The sequence below is a fragment of the Thamnophis sirtalis genome, unplaced genomic scaffold (assembly GCF_051295495.1).
Source record: "Thamnophis sirtalis isolate CommonGarterSnake01/CBP01778 unplaced genomic scaffold, rThaSir2_p1.2 scaffold_7, whole genome shotgun sequence".
NCBI lineage: Eukaryota > Metazoa > Chordata > Lepidosauria > Squamata > Natricidae > Thamnophis > Thamnophis sirtalis.
Window position 1 is genome coordinate 88,435,459 of NW_028261387.1, and position 19,435 is coordinate 88,454,893.

General features: G+C 43.1%; 1 protein-coding gene and 1 long non-coding RNA gene across 3 annotated transcripts in view; one reads left to right on the plus strand and one right to left on the minus strand.

The window, feature by feature from the left end:
* GATA5 (GATA binding protein 5) overlaps window positions 1–996 on the minus strand; it is a 52,026-nt gene extending 51,030 nt beyond the window's left edge. For both annotated transcript variants that reach the window (XM_087720567.1, XM_087720568.1), the window contains exon 1: window positions 778–996. The gene's annotated coding sequence lies outside the window, so the exon portion shown is untranslated. The remainder of the gene's footprint in view (window positions 1–777) is intronic.
* Window positions 997–1,706: 710 nt separating this feature from the next.
* LOC148044751 (uncharacterized) overlaps window positions 1,707–19,435 on the plus strand; it is a 41,517-nt gene continuing 23,788 nt past the window's right edge. Inside the window, exons 1-2 of the long non-coding RNA XR_015697411.1 lie at window positions 1,707–1,813; window positions 4,009–4,379. This is a non-coding gene — a long non-coding RNA (uncharacterized LOC148044751). The remainder of the gene's footprint in view (window positions 1,814–4,008; window positions 4,380–19,435) is intronic.

A 19,435-nucleotide genomic window follows, 5' to 3' on the forward strand; every position in this document is an offset into this window, starting at 1 on the left:
TTATAAAGAGTTGGTTTCATTTAGGCCAGCGGACATTGGACTCGATGGGTCGATAGGGATTTTTAATTTGGGGGGGGGATGAGAGTGGGGGCAATAATAACAACAACAACAACAGAAAAGAAGGCCCCGTCCGTTCTTGAGGTCTCCGCAGACGTTTGAACGCGACGTGGGGTTTCTGAAAAGCAGCCGCTAAATTTTTGAGGCTTAAGCGCTTGCCTCGGGAGTTAAAAAAAAATAAAGTCAAGGCAACGTGGAGCGCCAATGGAAGAAGACTCGTTTTCTTGCTCGGGTGCAAGACACAGGAGTGTAAAAAGACTGGAAAAAGTCACTTTGTGTCTGTCTGTCTGTCTGTCTGTCTGTCTGTCTGTGCAAGATCCTTTGGAGAAGCAAGAGGCGTGGGGAGGAATCTCTAAAACCGGATAAAAGTCAGAGGAGGGAAGGAAGAAAAGACGAATAAATAAATAAATGAAAGAGTTCCCCAACTCGTCCAAGGAAACACTAGTTTAAGAAGACTGGGCCTTTAAAAGGAAAGGGGGGAAGGGGGGGATTTAATCAGCAGAGCCGTAAATCACCCGCTCGCTTATCAATAATTGCAAAGCTGAGCTCTCTCTCTCCCTCTCTCTCTCTCTCTCTCTCGTTGCCCCCCTGACTCCTTTCTAGCTTCTCCCAAGTGCGACGCTATCTGCCAAGATAAGCCCAGCCGAAGACGAGATAAGTCGGCTACAGAGGGAAGGAAGGTTTAAATAAGGGGTGTGGGGGGTAGAGTGGAGTACTCACGTTGTTACAGATCCGGAGGAAAAACTCGCATGCCGTGGAAAAGGAGGTCAAGGCAAAAAAAAAAAAAAGTAATCCTAGTTGCCACCCATGAAAGAAGAACGCAATCCGAAAGGTGCAAAAAGTTAAAAGGAATATTTTAAAAAAAATGGAAGAGAGGAGGGGGAGGAGATGAAAACCGAGCAGGGGCAGCCGACGTTTTCCCCTCCCTCTCTCTCTCGCTCTCTCTCCCTCCCTCTCTCTCTCTCTCTCTGCCCGACAAGGCTTTTTGACGGGATCGGCGGAGAGGCGGCCGTCGGGGGCGTCTTATCTCAAACTGCGCCCAAGCGAACGCGCCTCCAAGCTCCGCTCGCTCCTAATCTCGGCCTTCGAGTGATGCCTTCATCGGCGGCTCGGCCCCTTTACGGCCTGGCGGTGGGGCAGCGTCACGTGACCCTTTCCCCCCCCCTCCCCCGGTGAGCCAGACCCGTCCAGGGGAGTTGGGTGGGGAGGGAAGGGAGGGGGCGATACCTGGCGAGGAAGGGTGGGAATTACACTATTTTTTTTCCATTGGTAGGAAATACACACACACATATTCCTACACACACACATATTCCTACACACACACACACACACACACACACACACACATATATTACACTTTTTTTCTTTTGTAGGAATGAAAAAAGGTGTAATATATATATATATATATATATATATATATATATGGCAATCTCTCCCTCCCTCTCTCTCCCTCCCTCCCTCCCTCTCTCTCTCTCTCTCCTCCCTGCCTCCCCCCCCCAAGAGTCAGGAATAGGTGAGTAAAAAGTTCCTCGGTTACTCATTAGGACTGGTTGCCAATCAGCACGCCCCCTCCCCATGAGAGCATTTCCAGAGATTTTCCAAAGTAAAGTTTGCGTCCGAAACTTCAGCCTTCCTCTGGCTCTCTCTCTCTTTCTCCCTCTCCCTCCCCCCTCTCTCGGCTTTTCTTTCCTGCCTGGGGTTTTCAAACGAAGGGGCTGGGGGCGCAGGAGCCCGGAGTGGCCATCCTCTGCGAGAGGTATTTTATTTTATTTTATTTGGAACGTGGCCGATGGAACTCCCGGCGACTTTTCCCTCCCTCCCTCCGGGTAAACGATTTGCGATCGGGTTGGTGGGTCTGTCTGAGAAACCTTGTTAAGCGCTGTTCGAACGTTTTATCATGGCGGCTTTTTACACGTCTACTCGGAAGTAAGTCGTCGTTTTCGACGAAGTAAAAGAGGGATACTGTTCTTCCCGGCTAACATCCTTCCTGTTTGTTTTTCCTTCTTTCCCCTTTTTCTCCCAGCACCTTCTCTTGTTCGGATGTTTTCATAGTTTCCCCTTCTTCTTCTTCTTGGCGTGGTTGTTTCCCTTTCTTTATTCCATAGGAATAAAACATTGAATAAAGACCTGGAAACAACTATAAACCACGGCAAGAAAAAAAAGGATAAGAAGAAGAGGATAAAATAATTACGCTCTTTATTCCTTTTTGTTTCTTTCCAGCCCCTGTGCATCAAATCTCTCACCATTTTTTTTCTTGTGCGTTAAAATAAAAAAATAGATTGAAGCCGATTAGCTGAATCCACTGGCGGGATTTTTATTTTATTTTTGAACGGATAACAACCTTCCTCCCAAAATACTCAGACGCCTAATAATAACAATAATCAGTCCGGAATTCCGTTTGGGGCCCTTCAATTGGTCTACAATATTATAAACGTTTTTGTCTTGGGGAAACCAACTTTTCTGAGCTAGACTGGAGTTAATTCTAGAAGTTGAACCCGGAGAGTTCAAATGTCGTGGAAGATGAAATCCGGAAGAAACATTTCCAAATTGCCCCCTTCCAACCAAAGAGACCGAAAGTGTTTTGTGTATTTTGATTTAAGGAGGATAGTTTTGTCAGTGAGTGAGTGAGTGAGTGAGTGAGTGAGTGAGTGAGTGAGTGAAGGAAGGAAGGAAGGAAGGAAGGAAGGAAGGAAGGAAGGAAGGAAGGAAGGAAGGAAGGAATGCCCACCAGTTTCTTAGCGGATATTCACAAGTATACTTAGGGTAGTGCAAAACCAAGCCTTTTTCTCAATACAGTGTACTTAAGACTTACATCTTCTCGTCGATTGTGTTCCGACAACACCGTCCCACCTGGTCGTTTGTCAGCCGCCGCATTCACACAAACATACAACCCAGCCCGTTTTGGGTTCGTTTGAAGGGCGATGCGTTGTGAAACCCACCCAGCCTCCCGAAAAAAAATATGGGTTAATCATTTGGGTAACTCCGAATAAAATGTCACTAAATGGATTTTGCTTTAAGCGTCTTCGCGAAAGGTAAGGAGAAAGGTAAGGCGAGATTCAGCTGGGACGTGAGCAGCGAGAAATTTCGGGCCTTTCTACATATCTCCGACTTGCTTACTTTCAGAAAGTGGACGTTCATCTCTTGAAAAATAACCAAGCTCAACCCAACGGGTCAATTTCCAGAAATCTCACCCCACCCCAGGTACTTTAATTAAAGGCAGGCCTCTTCTAGGCAACCAAACAGATCAGGATCGACCACTCGAATTGTATGACTGTTGTGTTCTTAAATGATGTCGTGTCTCCATGTTGTAAATTGTTTGTCCTCCCCCCCCCCTTTTGAATTGTGAGCCGCCCTGAGTCCCCCCAGGGAAAAGGGCGGCATACAAATAAAGTGAAAATGAAATGAAATGAAATGACCAAAATCGAAGCCGACGACGCAAGTTCGCGTTCAGAGGGCAACTTCGCGGCGGGTTTTGTGTGTTTGTGTGTGTGTGTGAAGGGCTGTTTCGCGTTCCAAGAGAGTTAAATTAAATTAAAGCGTTAAATTCGCTTTGCGACACAGGGGAGCGCCTCAAAGGCCTTGAAGGTGCTTAGGAGGTGCCCCGGGGAAATGCGGGAGACAACCCAGGATTGTCGCGGTTGACATTTTTAGACATATTTTTTTTTAGACATTTTATTAAGATTTATAGGCCGCCCTTCTCCCTGAGGGGACTCAGGGCGGCTTACAATCACAGGGAAGGGGGTGCAATACCAAAAGACAAACAGTAAGTGAACAAAATAAAATAATAAAACACAACTTGCATTCAACAGTCAACACTCGGGCGGGTAAATTGGGAACCTATCCCCAGGCCTGCTGGGAGAGCCAGATCTTAAGGGCTGTGCGGAAGGTCTGGATGGTTGAATAGCCAAAAGGTTGCCCCCAACCACTCTCTTTTCCTTTCTCCTTCCCCAGACGGCGACCTCAACAAATTTACCCCCGTTCTTGATGGCGATGGCTACTAAACAAGGCTAAAACAAGAACGCGCCATACGTTACCTTCCTTCAGAACCTTCGTAGCTTGAAATCCAGGCCGAAGAAATCTTCCAAGAAGTTTTCCCGCTGCTCTTAACGAACTCGTCCTAGGCGCAATCCTATCTCTCTGCTGGATGGCGGCTAAATTCGGCGGATTTTGTTGCTTTGCAGATGGTAGGGGCGGGGGCTACTTCGAAAAGAAGGGGCTCCGGCTTCGAATCGGATCGATCGTCTTAACCCGGTTTAAAGGGGGTGGGTGGGCAGTCTCAGCGAAGTTTGGGTGCCCCACCATAGGAGAACACATTGGACAAGGTATTTATCTGAAACGTCATTGGGTCTCGGGGGTCTGGGGGGGGGGGAAAGGGGTTGGGCTGGATGACCTCCCATGGTCCCTTCCAACTCTGGTATTCCGTTAGAGGTAAAGCGGGTCAAACGCTTCAGCTTGTTCATCGACCGCCAGACATTGTACGGATTGGGTATACAGTTTCATAAATACTACTGTAACTAATAGTGCTGCTATATCGTAATTATATTACTATATACGAGAGCTATTTGGGTTTTTTTTTCCCCTTGGAAAATGTTTCGCTTCTGACAGCTAGAACTAAAGATGCTTCTTGGTTGAGAAGCAAAACATTTGTCCACTTGGGGACAACCGTGACTTGGATGATTGACAATCTCCAGATATAAACATAGATATAAATATATAGGTACAGATGTAGATATAGCTATATAGATACAGGTGTGTGTATACTATATACTATTTGTTGTATTTGTGCTGATAAATAAATAAAGGAACACCTATATATACTATTTGTGTACATATAGTGTACATTGTATATAGATATATAGGCTATATAGCCAAATCCTAGTAATACTAATAGAAGCTCATTGACCCCTTAGATAAGTCCATCAATTTTTGGATTGGGATATTGGGGGGGGGGAGGTGTTCCACATTGGAGAACCCTAATCTACGGGCAAAACTGCCCATTTATCCAAATTCTGCACTAGCTTCAATGCAGCTTAGTGTCGGGGACATGGGAGAGGAAAGACGCAAAGAATAAGAAAGCATTAAGGAAAGAAAGATTAAGAAATTAGAAAATCATTACAAAACCGCATAAAGGCACAAGATAGAAAATATAAGATGCATTGTATAAGAAGCAGTACACTGAGGGATTAATATGCATAAAAGAAATATATGTACCCATAGATAGATATAAGATGTATTGTGTATAAATTAGTACAGTGGTAGACACACACACACACACACACACACAGACACACACATATATATATGAAGTATAAATACATATGCATGGCATAAGCAGCATTGTAGATAAATTAATATATTAATAGACCAACCATGTATAAAAGAAATATATATATATATATATATATATATATATATATATATATATATATATATATATATATATATATATATATATATATATATATATATATATATATATATATATATATATATATATATATATATACACACATATATATATATATATATATATCTCATCAGGCTAGCTGATGAGAGCTAAATAGCTTGAAATAGATCTATACTAGTCTCCCTTTATTTATTTATCTGCACAAATACAACAATATATATATATATATATATATATATATATATATATATATATATATATATATATATACATATATATATACATATATATATACATATATATATACATATATATATACATATATATATATATATATATATATATATATATATATATATATATATATATATATATACATATATATACATATATATATATATATATATATATATATATACATACATACATACATACATACATACACACACACACACACACACAAATGTATGGACAAAACTGGTTTGATGGAGGTATACCAATGTGGAAATGTTGTGTTAAAAAACTGGGGGGGGGGGCGCTGTTCCATAATAATAATTATTTTTTTTAAAAGAAATGCGCTCCGATTGGAGGCGAAACAAGAGATTCAACTAGCATCCAACCTGGATCGTTCACCGGGAAAACCAGAGGTTTTGGGTCTCCCGAGCTTTCGGATTTGAGTTGGAGGTCCATCCCCAGGGAACTTCTCTCTAAAGGCCCATCCTCTAGTCTAGAACTTCTCCAACGCGAGTCCCAAAGCTCGGGAAGACTTTAAACCTCTGTGATCCCTGTTGATCGAGCCAGATTGGATCCTGCAGCATTGTCCCCGAGACACGTATATATTCGCCTTCGTTCCTGAGAGATTCACTTAACCGAGATGGGTCGTGTGAAGACCGCAAACCCGGCGGCCTCAGTTAACCCGCGTCGGAGGTGAACTGGACTTCAAGGGGGTGACACACATAGTAAGCGGCCAGCTAGCCAGCGATTGCATTGCGAAAGTTGACCCAAGGCCAACCCGGCGTTTACCTGCCGCTAATCCTTCAGACATGCAAACGAGGATCTTTTGCAAAAGAGGCGCGGAAGGGCGGAATCGCCAGTCGTTGGATCCTTCAACTTTAATTGGGGTTCATTAACCGCGGCGGGTGGCGGGGACTCGCGTCCTTGAACTCGCTTTAAAAGTTCAGAATAACAAAAGGCGTTCTTTGTTTGCCCGAGGTCGTTTGCCAGGCAGCCGGGATGTCTCGATTGGGCGGCCAATAAATTATAAAATAAAGAGGACGACAATGGCCAAAGGATTCCTCACCCGCCCACTCTCCGCCTTAAGCGTGGATGAAATCACAATAAAATGAATTTCCATCCTTAATTAAATGCGGGCTGGCGGGCGGTTTCTTGGGCGCCGGGGCAAGCATTATTTTGCTTTTTCAAGCCAATCGCACCTTCGCTTCCTCCTCCCCCCCCCCAGCTTTTTAATAAATTAAATATTAAATATGACAATTATTGAGTCAATGGAATAATTGGTTTATTCTCGCTCCTGCCTGCCCGAAAAATAAAAGCGCCCCAGACGCTAAATAAAATCCATTCGAGAGGAATCGAGGGGGAAGTGGATGCAGTGCTTCTAAAAGCGCCCTTTCCCCATCAAGGTTATCTGTTCGAGCCTTAACTTCCCAAGCAGAGACGCAATGGCTGGGGGAGGGGCTATTCACACACACAAACACAGCGCCTCTCAGTCAATATCAGTGTTTTTCCTTTATCTGTGGGAGGTGGGAGAGTGCCAAGGGTTGAAAGTCACTCACAATAATAGAGTTGGAAGAGGGACCCTGGAGGTCTTCTAGTCTAACCCCCTGTAACCTCCGTAACATAGAAGCCTACGAGAAACCCCAGCTACTGATCCTCATCATTTCATAACTGGGATTATATGGAGCGCAACTGGGTCTCGTCGCAACTGGGGGCTCCTTGGGAATATTCGAGCGTTTCTTGCATGGGACCTCTTGAGGTCATCCAGAAGCAGCTTCTTCAAAACCTTGACCCAGGCTTCGTTGCAACCGCCCACCACCACCAGCCGTCTCACCATTTCTCAGTCGAGACGTTACATTGACTCCCCTCCCCCAAAGCGCTCTCGGTTTCGAAAACAGCCGAGGCGAAATTCATCAACACCCCAGGCAGGGGAGTTAAAATTCAGAAAATATAAAGTTGGGGTTGCTGAAACGCCACCCCGAGAACCCATCAGAGAAAGTAAATAAGCAAGGGCAACAAGGGAAAGGAGGGAGGACGAGGAGGGAAAGGAAGAAAGGGTAAAGCAGAGAAAGTAAAGGAGGGGAAGTAAGAGGAGGACAGAGGGTAAGAAGGAGGAGAAGAGAGGAGGAAAGGGAGAGAAAGGAAGAAAAGGTAAAGCAGTTGAACTAAGGGAGGGGAAATAAGAAGAGGAGAGAGGGGAAGATGGAAGAGAAGAGAGGAGGAGTGGGGGAAAGAGAGGGGGAAAAGAAAAGGAGAGGAGGAAAGAAGAAGGCAGAATAGGGAGGTTGAGAAGATGGAAGGAGCAAGGTTGTTGCAGAATAAGATGAGTGGCAAGAAAGTGACCCAAACTGTATTCTATATATTTGTAAGAAGACAGCGATAAGCATTAATAGTTAGCAGATAAATGTTAATAGCATCTATAAGAATGCGTATTTCTGAATGAATTTGAAAGGGAAAAATTAAAAAAGCTTTTAAAAAATACAGAAAAGCAAAGCAGGGTGTTTTTTTTCCTTCTCAGAAACTGGGAAGAAACTTGGTGAGAAAGAAAACAATTGCGCAAGCATTGGCCACCGCGCTATTTCCATTTTCTCCTAGCTGCTAAAAGTACCCCAAATCCGTCCCCATCTCCCGCTTCTGAAACCGAACTGCGACTCCCCGAAGACTTTATTTTAAGGAAGGCACAGGCGGGCAAAATCCCACCCAAAGAAGCGGCGGGAGAAACGGCTTCCAGCTCGCGAAGCCAATTAATAACGACGATTTTGGTCTATTGCTGGTAGGTGTAATTTAGCAAAAGTCGCATTTGTTAGTGCTGTAATCTTCACCCACGTTTGCAAGCTTTGAAAGCGCTTTCCCTTGTGTTATTATTACACACTGGGAGAGAATAAGCTGCGAAGATCGTTGTATATTAACGGATTCCCACAATTTTCAGTTCACCCTCTGAAAATAGAACAGAACAGAACAGAATTCTTTATTGGCCAAGTGTGATTGGAGAGACAAGGAATTTGTCTTTGGTGCCTAGGCTCTCAGGGTACATAAAAAGGCAAGATACATTCGTCAAGAATCATAAGGCACAACGCTCAATGATAGTCATAGGGTTGTATCAAAAATACAATAATAAAAACCGTGCAAAAATTACTTTTCCTTCTTGGAAAATGGAAACCACCTGGCACCTCCAGTCATTTTCAAGCACCGCTTTTGGAAAAACCGTCCATTTCTAAATTTTCTCTTTGTGTCCTAACCACATTTTCTGAGAATTCTGTTGGGATTTCACTTCCCTGCAAAGAAGGGGAGTCTCGATATGCATTGTCAAAATTCATAATTAAGCAGGGAGTTCTATAACACACACACACACCCTAATTATTTCAGTTGCAGCAAGGGAGGAGAAGGTTAAAAAAAATGTACCAGCTTGAAGTGGTCCCTTAACTTGCAAGCCAAAAGCGATCCTTCACATTTCCAAATAAGTAGGAACTGGATTAAAGCGGGGAAACCCATTTTGCTCCTCTGAAATCTAAATGAGAGGGATCAGCTGCTTTTGGAGGAAACATGGCCGGGTGTCAAACTACTACAAGTTTTAGTAGTTTGCACACAGAATCTTTGTGAAAGTCTATGGGAGATTCTCAGCCATCGAGGTCACGGTTGTCTTAAAGGGAACTGGACTTTAGCACCTTCGGGACAATCCTTTTGAAAAGTGCTGTTTTGTGGTATCTGATTTAAGTTCGGGATTGGGAGCAAAGTTTGAGCAGAGGTGAAATGAAAGCAAGTTGAGTCGGAGAGGAGAAGGAGACTCAGATTGTCCAAAGGGCAGGTGAAAAATTAAATTCAAGCTTCTCTTGGAGAATATCCATAATCCTAGTAAAAATGGAGGTAGTGACAGATATTATTTTCCTGGGCTCCAAGATCATCACAAATGGGGATTGCAGCCAAGAAATCAAAAGACCTTCCTCCTGGGGAGGAAAGCCATGGCAAATCTAGACAGCAGACTAAAAAGCAGAGACATCACCCTGCCAACAAAAGTGTGTCTAGTCAAGGCTCTGGTTTTCCCACTTGCAATGGATGGCTGTGAAAGTTGGACCATAAGAAAGGCTGAGCGCCAAAGAATGGAGGCCTTTGAACTCTGGTGCTGGAGAAGACTCCTGCATTGAGTCCCTTGGACTGCAAGGCAATCAAACTGGTCAGTCCTAGAGGAGATCAACCCTGACTGCTCTTTAGAAGGCCAGATCCTGAAGAGGAAACTCAAAGACTTTGGCCACCTAATGAGAAGGAAGGACTCCCTGGAGAAGAGCCTAATGCTGGGAAAGATTGAGGGCAAAAGAAGAAAGGGACAGCAGAGAATGAGATGCTGGATGGAGGCACCAAAGCATTGAGCTTAAATGGACTCTAGAGGATGGTAGAGGACAGGAAGGCCTGGAGGAATGTTGTCCATGGGGTCACGATGGGTTGGACATGACTTCGCAACTAACAGCTACTGAAAATGCAGGAATCCCTCAGAGAGGCTCCATGTTCCTTCCATTTCTGCTCAACCACTCCTGTCCCATTTATATGTACTTTTATTTGCGCCCTTTTTCATGTGTTTCTCATACTTGTTGCCTTGTATTTGTTGACAAAATAAATAAATAAGTAAAATACGGTTGCTCTCTAGTAAATATAGCTGCCCATATTGTTCCCCTGCTTTACTTGGATTGTTGATTTTGCCTTTAAGCTTTTCCCTTTCATCTCTAATGGGCTTCTCTTCATTTCAAAAAGATTTTTCCAGAGGGAACATGAGAGATCCCTTGGCATGGGAGCCCCTCAAGGAATTCCGTCCTTTTTAAAATCAATGAGACTGCTTAAGCCTTCTCTCCCCTCCTCCCTTCTGTATTGAATGTAGTCTTCTAAGGGACTACGTGGGAAAATTGCAGTTGTGAACAGGTGGGGTAGGATGGGGGCCAAAATGAATGAGTGGCTTGCCAGTAAACGCCATTCTTAGCTGTTTGGAATGCAATCCCCCACCCCTTGAATCATCTTTTAAGGTAGTCTACATGTCTACATTCCATTGCAACTTGCCTCCAGAAATTGTGGGTGCTCCATCACTGGAGGTTTTTAAGAAGAGATTGGACAAACATTCACATAGGGGAAGTGAGGAGAGTAAATGAAATTCAGCCAAGAGCTGAAAATATTGGATAAATAATTCTGTGCTGAGAAAGAGAGAGATTTAATTCAGGAACAACATCTATGTTGCAGGTGCATATCCATATCCATATTCTTAATCTTGGTTTTCCTAACGATTTCATTGGAAAAAAGCTTGTGGAAACATCTGGTACCATTGCATTGCTCTTAAGAGTAGAGATGTATGCTCCTGCTTGAGCACGGGGTTGGACTAGAAGACCTCCAAGGTCCCTTCCAACTCTTATTATGTTGTGATTTCTTCTCTGGGATGGCAGATTTGGCTGCTGGAGTTCTGGATCTCTATGCATGAAGTCTTTCCATGTAACAGACAATTCTCTTTCGTCAATGCAAATAGAGCTATGAGCCATATTTTAATATTTGGGGGTTGCACAAAATATTTGGAGGGCCGTGATGTATATGTAGGTCTACATCACGTATATGAGTCCATTGAAAGGTTTTTGGGGGTTGTGTTCTTTTTTTAGGCTCTACGTGAAGGGTGATTTGATTTACAAATTGTTGCTGAGATGAAAAGGCATTTGAAATAAATGTTTTAGCTTTCAATTTCTTGTGCTTTCTTGCTTTCCCAATAATGAGAATCCATATATAGTATACTATATATATACTATACTATATATATATAGTATACTATATACCATATATACTATACTATATTCATGGTCAAAGATACCTTACAGTTTTGGGTGATGTTGATTACCCTTTTAGCAGATTCAAGAAAAGCTGTTTTGGATTGGGCTCGGGGAAATTATTTGTTCATTTCAGCTGAGGTTTAGGTTCAAAACATTATGATCCACCCTTTTCCCCACAGAGTTGAAAATCCTAATTTATAGAGTTGTACAATATACACATCTTTCTATTGTTTTTTTCCTGCTGCGCAGCAATGGCTCCATTAGTGGAGGATTTCAAGAAGAGATTGGCTAACCACTTGTCTGAAATGGGTATCCTGTTTGAGCAGGAGGTTGGGCTAGAAGACCTCCAAGGTCCCTTTCCAAGTCTTGTTATTTTGTGATTTCTGCTCTGGATGGTAGATTTGGTTGCTGGAGTTCCACATCTCTTTGATAAAGTCTTTCCCATGTAACAGCCCATTCCTGTCATTCTCTTTTGTCAATGCTAATATAGACATGGATCATATTTTAATGTTTGGGGGTTGCACAAAATATTTAGAGGGCCATAATGTACATGTAGGTCTGCATCATGTATAAGAGTCCCTTGAAAGCTTTTTTTTAGGGTGTCATGCATGAGCAGGGGGGTTGGCTAGAAGACCTCCAAAGTCCCATTCAACTGTGTTATTCAATATTTGGCCCACATCTGAATTGTTTCACCTTATTCTCTTCAAGATGAACCTTCCATATTGGGATGAAGGCACTTTGGCTCACAGTGCCAGGAAATCTCTTTCTCCAAACTTTCCCTGCCTTTTTGAGAAAAAAAGAATTGGGGACAAATCCAATAATAAAAACCCTTCTCAAATAGACGGGGTTTTCAATTTTGGCTTGTTTTAGCATGCAGGGAAATTCTGTTATGGGATTTCCTATCTGAAAAACAGTGCAGTAATAAAGATAAGGTACTTGGGTGAGAACAAAACTATACTCAAGTATGAACGTATGGCTGGATTAATAGATATTTCTTTTCCTAAGAAATACTGGAAGAAAAGTTATTTTAGAATCTGGTTGCCAAATTTAGAAAGCGTCTGGGAAAACATGTGCCATGTGTTAGTTGGAAAAGGTGTTGCCGGAGTCCTTCTGATTTTTGAAATCAGAATGTGTATTGAACATGTTGCAGCTGGGTGATGTATTTAGGCTAGGAATAAGGACTTTTTTGCCCTGCAATTTTGTGGCTAAGTTAAAATTCCCAGCATTTTCATCTTCAAACATCCCAACTTAGCTTGCTGGGAGATCTTTGAGAGTCAAGAATCAAAGTCTAACACCTGGATTTGACCCTGATTAAATAGAATTCTTTATTAGCCAAGTGTGATTGGACACACAAAGAATTTGCCTTTGGTGCACATGGTCTCAGTGTATGTAAAAAGACAAGATACATTTGTCAAGAATCATAAGGTACAACACTTAATGATAGCCATAGGGTAGAAATAGGTACGTAAATGAGATAAAGTCTGGAGAATAGAGTAGGGTAGAGTGCAGTAGAGTAGAACAATAGGACAGGACAACAGAACAGAACATTTTATTAGCCAAGTGTGATTGGCCACGCAATGAATTTGTCTCCAGTGCAGAAGCACCAAATGTACATACAAACAACAAAGTAATATGAGCATAGGATACCAACAGGAGATGGTAATAGAACAGATGAGAAGGATAATAGTAATACAGCCATACTCCGTGGGTAAATACCCTTAGAACGTAAGACACCCAGCCACCATTTCTACTCATTGATTTCAAAATGGGTTTAATGGAATTTGGAGGAAACTTTTCACACAAGTAACCTTGACCATTTTATACAGGATGAATAATGACCTTCCGTTCCTAAGACTCGAGTGGAAATGCAAAATCAACCGATCACTATCATTTCCAGGTGGGAAAGACACAAATTACAAATAAGCAGTGAGCAGCATTAGCTGCTACTCCCAAATTAAGATGATGATGATGATGATAAGAAGGACTAGAATAGTAAAGAATAGAATAAAAGTGTTGGAAGGGACCTTGGAGGTTTTCTAGTCCAATCCCCTGCCTAAGCAGGAAACCCTACACCGCTTCAGACAAATGGTTATCCAACATCTTCTTAAAAACTTCCAGTGTTGGAGCATTCACAACTTCTGGAGGCAAGATCTTGTTCCACTGATAAATTGTTCTAACTGTCAGGAAAGTTATCCTCAGTTCTAAGTTGTTTCTTTCCTTGATTAGTTCCTACTCATTGCTTGTTTTACCTTCAGGTGCCTTGGAGAATAGTTTGACTCCCTCTTCTTTGTGGCAGCCCCTGAGATATTGGAAGACTGCTATCATATCTCCCCTAGTCCTTCTTTTCATCAAACTAGACATACCCAGTTCCTGCAACCGGTCTTCATGGGTGACATGATGGTAGTCTTCCAATATCTCAGGGGCTGCCACAGAGAAGAGGGAGTCAAGCTATTCTCCAAAGCACCTGAGGGCAGAACAAGAAGCAATGGGTGGAAACTAATCAAGGAGAAAAGCAACTTAGAACTAAGGGAAAATTTCCTGGCAGTTAGAACGTAATCAATGGAACAACATGCCTCCAGAAGTTGTGAATGCTCCAACACTGGTAGTTTTTAAGAAGAGATTGGACAGCCTTTGGTCTGAAAGGGTGTAGGTTTTCCTGCCTGAGCATGGGGATGGACTAGAAGACCTCCAAGGTCCCTTCCAACTCTGTTATTCTAATTCTAATGCCATCCAGTTGTATCCAACTCTTGGCCATTCCATGGGCCAGGTCTCTCCATATCTTCCGATCTTGCAGTAGTTCTTTTGAGTTGTTTTATGCTCCTGTTGGGGTCAGCTTTAATGGGGTTCAGCCACCAGGTTCTGTGGCATCCTGGTTTCCTTTTATTGCTAACTCTCCCAAGCATCATTGCTTTCTCCAGTTAATTTTCCCCGCATGCCATGGCCAATAGAAACAAGGTGCAGTTTTGCGATTTTACCTTCTGTGTGTTATGTGCTCCAGTCCTTGGATCACCTTTGCTGCCCAAGGAAGCTTTCTCCGACACCACCACTCAAAGGAGTCAATTTTCTTCCTGCTTTGCTTTTTAAAAAATTAAAGAAATGAAAGAATAATAAAAGGAAACGAATGAAATGATATTAAATGAAACCAATTTAAGTGGGTAGGGCGTTGATCTGGCTTAACTGCAATTGGCATCGTATTGAAAAATGATGGACTGACCTCAACCGAGGAAGAAAATGTGTTTCAACTTTCACCCATCCATTCTTAAGAAAGTCTCTGGAATGTTTTATCCAAACAAGATAAGCTGCTCAGGTTATTTGCTGGAATGGGGTCTCGAGTGGTCAAGAGTTCATCCAAGTTCAGGGTTCTTCTTTATCGTCACAGGAATGTATTTATTTGTTTGTTTGTTGTGCCTTCCCACGTCACCGTTCATTTGGGAACACAAGGCAGATGCATAATGCGCTCCGTATTTCCCCATAACCCCCTGCAACATAGGATGGGCTGGGAGAGGATGAGTAGCCAAAGACACCACCCCCTTAGACAAATGATGGGATTATTGTTAGGGACGTAACCCTAGTCTTGGCTTGGCAATGTATATGTATAAGCATAAGCCATGATTGTAACAAATGTATCTGTTACTTTAAATGTAAGAGAGGTAATTGGATGCTATTCCTTTAAGCAGCCATACAAGGAGGAAGGAACTATTACGGTTTCTCCTGATGCTCCTGATTCTCCTGATTGTTACTGTATGAGCTTAGTATTTGGAGACAAGACCGTATATTGGTGGCTAGTCTGTATAGTAGTTACCTGTCTACATGGTGAATTGTGAGTTGAGCAACTGTAACATCAACATATTGTAAATAGACTGTGTATATACTTCAAGACTGCTTATAGTCCGTTTCGGAGACTATTTATCCTATTTTTGTTACACAAGTAAAGCTATTATTTGTTTACCTTCGGTGGCTGTGAGTGACTATTCAGTAGCTTATTCGTTACTAACGTCTGTCTCCTAACGGGGATAGACTTAACAATTATGTTTGCAGAACTCACTTTACTTGGGTAAACTTAACCATGATTTATTCAACTCAGGTTTCCTAAGATCTCACAACCATAAACTAAGCACATAGGGTAGATTCTGTGCTATATGGCTGGCTAGCTTTAACAGAACAGAAGAGCAGAGTTGGTAGGTCATCTAGTCCTAGCTTTGTCATCTAGCTTATCTAGCTTTGTCATCTAGCTTATCCTAGGTCATCTAGCTTTGCTGGCTGAGGAACTCTGGGAGTTGAAGTCCACAGGTCTTAAAGTTGCCAAGGTTGGAGACCACTGATCTAGTCCAACCCACGCAAGCAGGAGACCCTACACCATTTCTGACAGATGGCAGTCCAGTCTCTTCTTGAAAGCCTCCAGTGATGAAGCTCCCACAACTTCTGAAGGCAACTTCTTTGCCATGAGTTGATTGCTCTCATTGTTAGGAAATTTATCCTTATTTCTAGTTGAATCTCTTCTTGATCAGTTTCCATCCATTATTCCTTGTTTGGTCATCAGGGGTTTGGAAAATAGCTTGACCCCCCTCCTCTCTGTGGCAGCCCCTCAAATATTGGAAGGCTGCTATAATGCCTCTCCTGGTCCTTCTCTTCACTAACTAGCCATGCCCAGTTCCTGCAACCTTTCATCGTATGTTTTAGTCTCCAGTCCCCTAATCATCTTTGTTGCTCTTCTCTGCACACTTTCTAGAGTCTCAACCTCTTTTATAGTGTGATGACCAAAACTGGATGTAGTATTCTAAGTGTGGTCTTACTAAGGCTTTATAGAGTGGTATTAGTACCTCACTTGATCTTGATTGTATCCCTCTGTTAATGCAATTTAGGATTGCATGGCCTTTTTTTGGCTGCTGCTGCACACTGTTGCCTCATATTTAATTGACCACATTAAATGCTAACTTGTCATCCCTGATTTCCAGGTTATAATAGTTGGACTCACACACTGCAGTTAAGCCATAAACAATCTGGACACGTTAAGCTTTAAGGTAATGAATGGGTCCAAATGCAATTTGCAATTTTATACTCACCTCCCTGAACTCAGTGGGACTTACTGATGAAGGTCTGGGCTGGAAGTGAGGAGATCTAGGTCCAGGAACAGCAACCTCAGAGTGGGGTTGTTGTAGGGAAAAAAATTGGAGGAGGGACCCAATATCTTGAGGAAAGACAAGACAGGAAGTTAATACATGAATACAATTAGATGAGCTAAAGAAGTCACTTTCTTTAGACCTTCATGTGCCCAAATATTCCATTTCATTCTCCAGGATTTTTGTCTCTTCCTTAGAAGGTCAAAACTGTGCTCAGAGAAGATACTAGCCTTAGTGGTTTAAGCAACCCAACATCAACATCAGGGATAAAGAGGGCATATTGATTGAAATATTGAGTGCACAAGTTGGCTTGAAGCTCAACATTAAGAAAACTAAGATCATGGCTTCCAGCCCTCTCAATTCCTCTCAATTACATGGGGAAGAAATGGAGGTAGTGACCAATTTTATTTTCCTGGGCTCCAGGATCACCACAGATGGGGACTACAGCCAAGAAATAAAAAGACGCTTGCTGCTGGGGAGGAAAGCTATGGCGAATCTAGACAGTATGCTAAAAAGCAGAGACATAAACCTGCCAACAAAAGTATGTCTAGTCAAGGCTGTGGTTTTCCCAGTTGCAATGGATGGCTGTGAAGGTTGGACCATAAGGAAGGCTGAGAGTCAAAGAATGGAGGCCTTTGAACTATGGTGCTGGAGAAGACTCCTGCATTGAGTCCCTTGGACTGCAAGGTGATCAACCTGTCAGTCCTAGAGGAGATCAACCCTGACTCCTCTTTAGAAGGCCAGATCCTGAAGAGGAAACTCAAATAGTTTGGCCACCTAATGAGAAGGAAGGACTCACTGGAGAAAAGCCTCATGCTGGGAAAGATGGAGGGCAAAAGAAGAAGGGGAAGACAGAGAATGAGGTGGCTGGATGGAGTCACTGAAGCAGTAGGAGTGAGCTTAAATGGACTTCAGAGGATGGTAGAGGACAGGAAGGCCTGGAGGAATGTTGTCCATGGGGTTGCAATCGGCTGGACATGACTTTGCAACTAACAACAACAATTGATTGAAAGTACAGCAAATCCCGGAAGAAAGGGGCCACTTTTGCAAACAGGCCATCAATGCGGTGCCCCTTCTCTGCCATGCTGGGCACTCAGAGGCCGCCTGCTCAAAGCAGAGACCCTCCAGCACCAGCTCCAATGGATAACCCTCCCCTTTGCTCCTTCCATTTCCCTGCCTTCTGCTTTAAAATGCCTTGGCAAGACCACACTTGAAATACTGCATCCAGTTTTGATCTCCACGCTATGAAGAAAATGTGGAGACTCTAGAAAGAATGCAGAGAAGAGCAATAAAGATGACTAGGAGACTGGAGGATAAAACATATGAAGAACATAGGAAGCTGGAATTGGGGATATGTCTAGTCTAATGAAAAGAAGGACTGGGGAGGACATGATAGCAGTGCTCCAATATTTGTGGCGCTGCCACAAAGAATAGGGGTGGGGTCAACAGTTCTCCAAAGCAACTGAAGGCAGGACAAGAAGCAACGGATGGAAACTAATCAAGAAGAGAAGCAACCTAGAATTAAGGCGAAATTTCCTAACAGTGAGAGCAATTAAATGGTTGCAATTAAATGAGATGGCTTGCCTTCAGAGGTTGTGGGTGCTCCATCACTGGAGGGTTTAAAAAAAAAGAGATCAAACAATCATTTGGGTATAGGGTTTCCTGCTTCAGCAAGAGTGGTTGGACTAGAACAGGGGGGTCCAAACTTGGGAACTTTTTAAGACTTGTGGACTTCAACTCCCAGAATTCCCCAGCCAGCATGGAATTCTGGCAGTTGAAGCCCACAAGTCTTAAAGTTCCCAAGTTTGGACACTCCTGGACTAGAAGATCTCCAAGATCCCAGTTAGAACCATTGATCAATGGACTGGCTTGACTTCAAAAATTGTAGCTGCTTCATCATGGGAGGCTTTTAAGAAGAGACTGGACAGACAGTTGAAATTGCATACAATTACAGAACCGAATAAAACAAAACAGAACAACAGAGCTGGAAGGGACCTTGTAGGTCATCTAGTCCAACCCCCTGCTCAAGCAGCAGACCCTATATACCATTTCTGACAGATGGCAGGCCAGTCTTTTCTTGAAAGCTTCCAGTGATGAAGCCCCCCCCCCAATGCAAACTTCTCCTTCTTTTGAATATATTTTTTATTATTTGCATAGAAGTATATTGAACACAGTGCGATTGTCCCTGGCATTTTACTTGCCATAAAAACCAAAGGGAAAACAGATAAGGTATATACTACTTAAACCCTGCTAGTGTTGTACAATTATTTCTGACCATCATATTCATTTTAATACCACCATACATATATAGATTTCCAGGTCCCCCTACCCTAATTTTTTCGTATTCCAAGCCCCCCCCCCCCAGCTGAAGGCAACTTCTGTCCCACTGTCAGAAAAAAAAACACTCCTTATTTCTAGGTTGAATCTCTCCTGGATCAGTTCCCACCCATTTGTCTGAAACGGCCTAGAGGGTCTCCCGCTTGAGGGGTCGGATTAGAAGACCTCTAAGGCCCCTTCCAACTCTTGTTATTCTCTATTCTAGAAAGCCCCACGGCAAGGCAGAGAGAGAACGACCCAAGCACCGCGGTTGCTTAAGAGCCATTCCGCCCTTCTCCTCCCGCGGAGAGACGCCCCGAGCACTTGGCTAGGAACCGGTCCGGAGGGAAGGCAGGCGAAATGTAGGAAAGTTTCGTTCCTTGCAGCCCCCGGGACAGACAGAGCGGCGCCCTCCCGCTCTGCATAATCCAGACCTCCCCGCTCTTCCCCTTTGATTTGCAGCCCCGTGCCTGGCCTTTCGTTGCGGAGGGGGCGGCCGAGGAAGTAGTGGG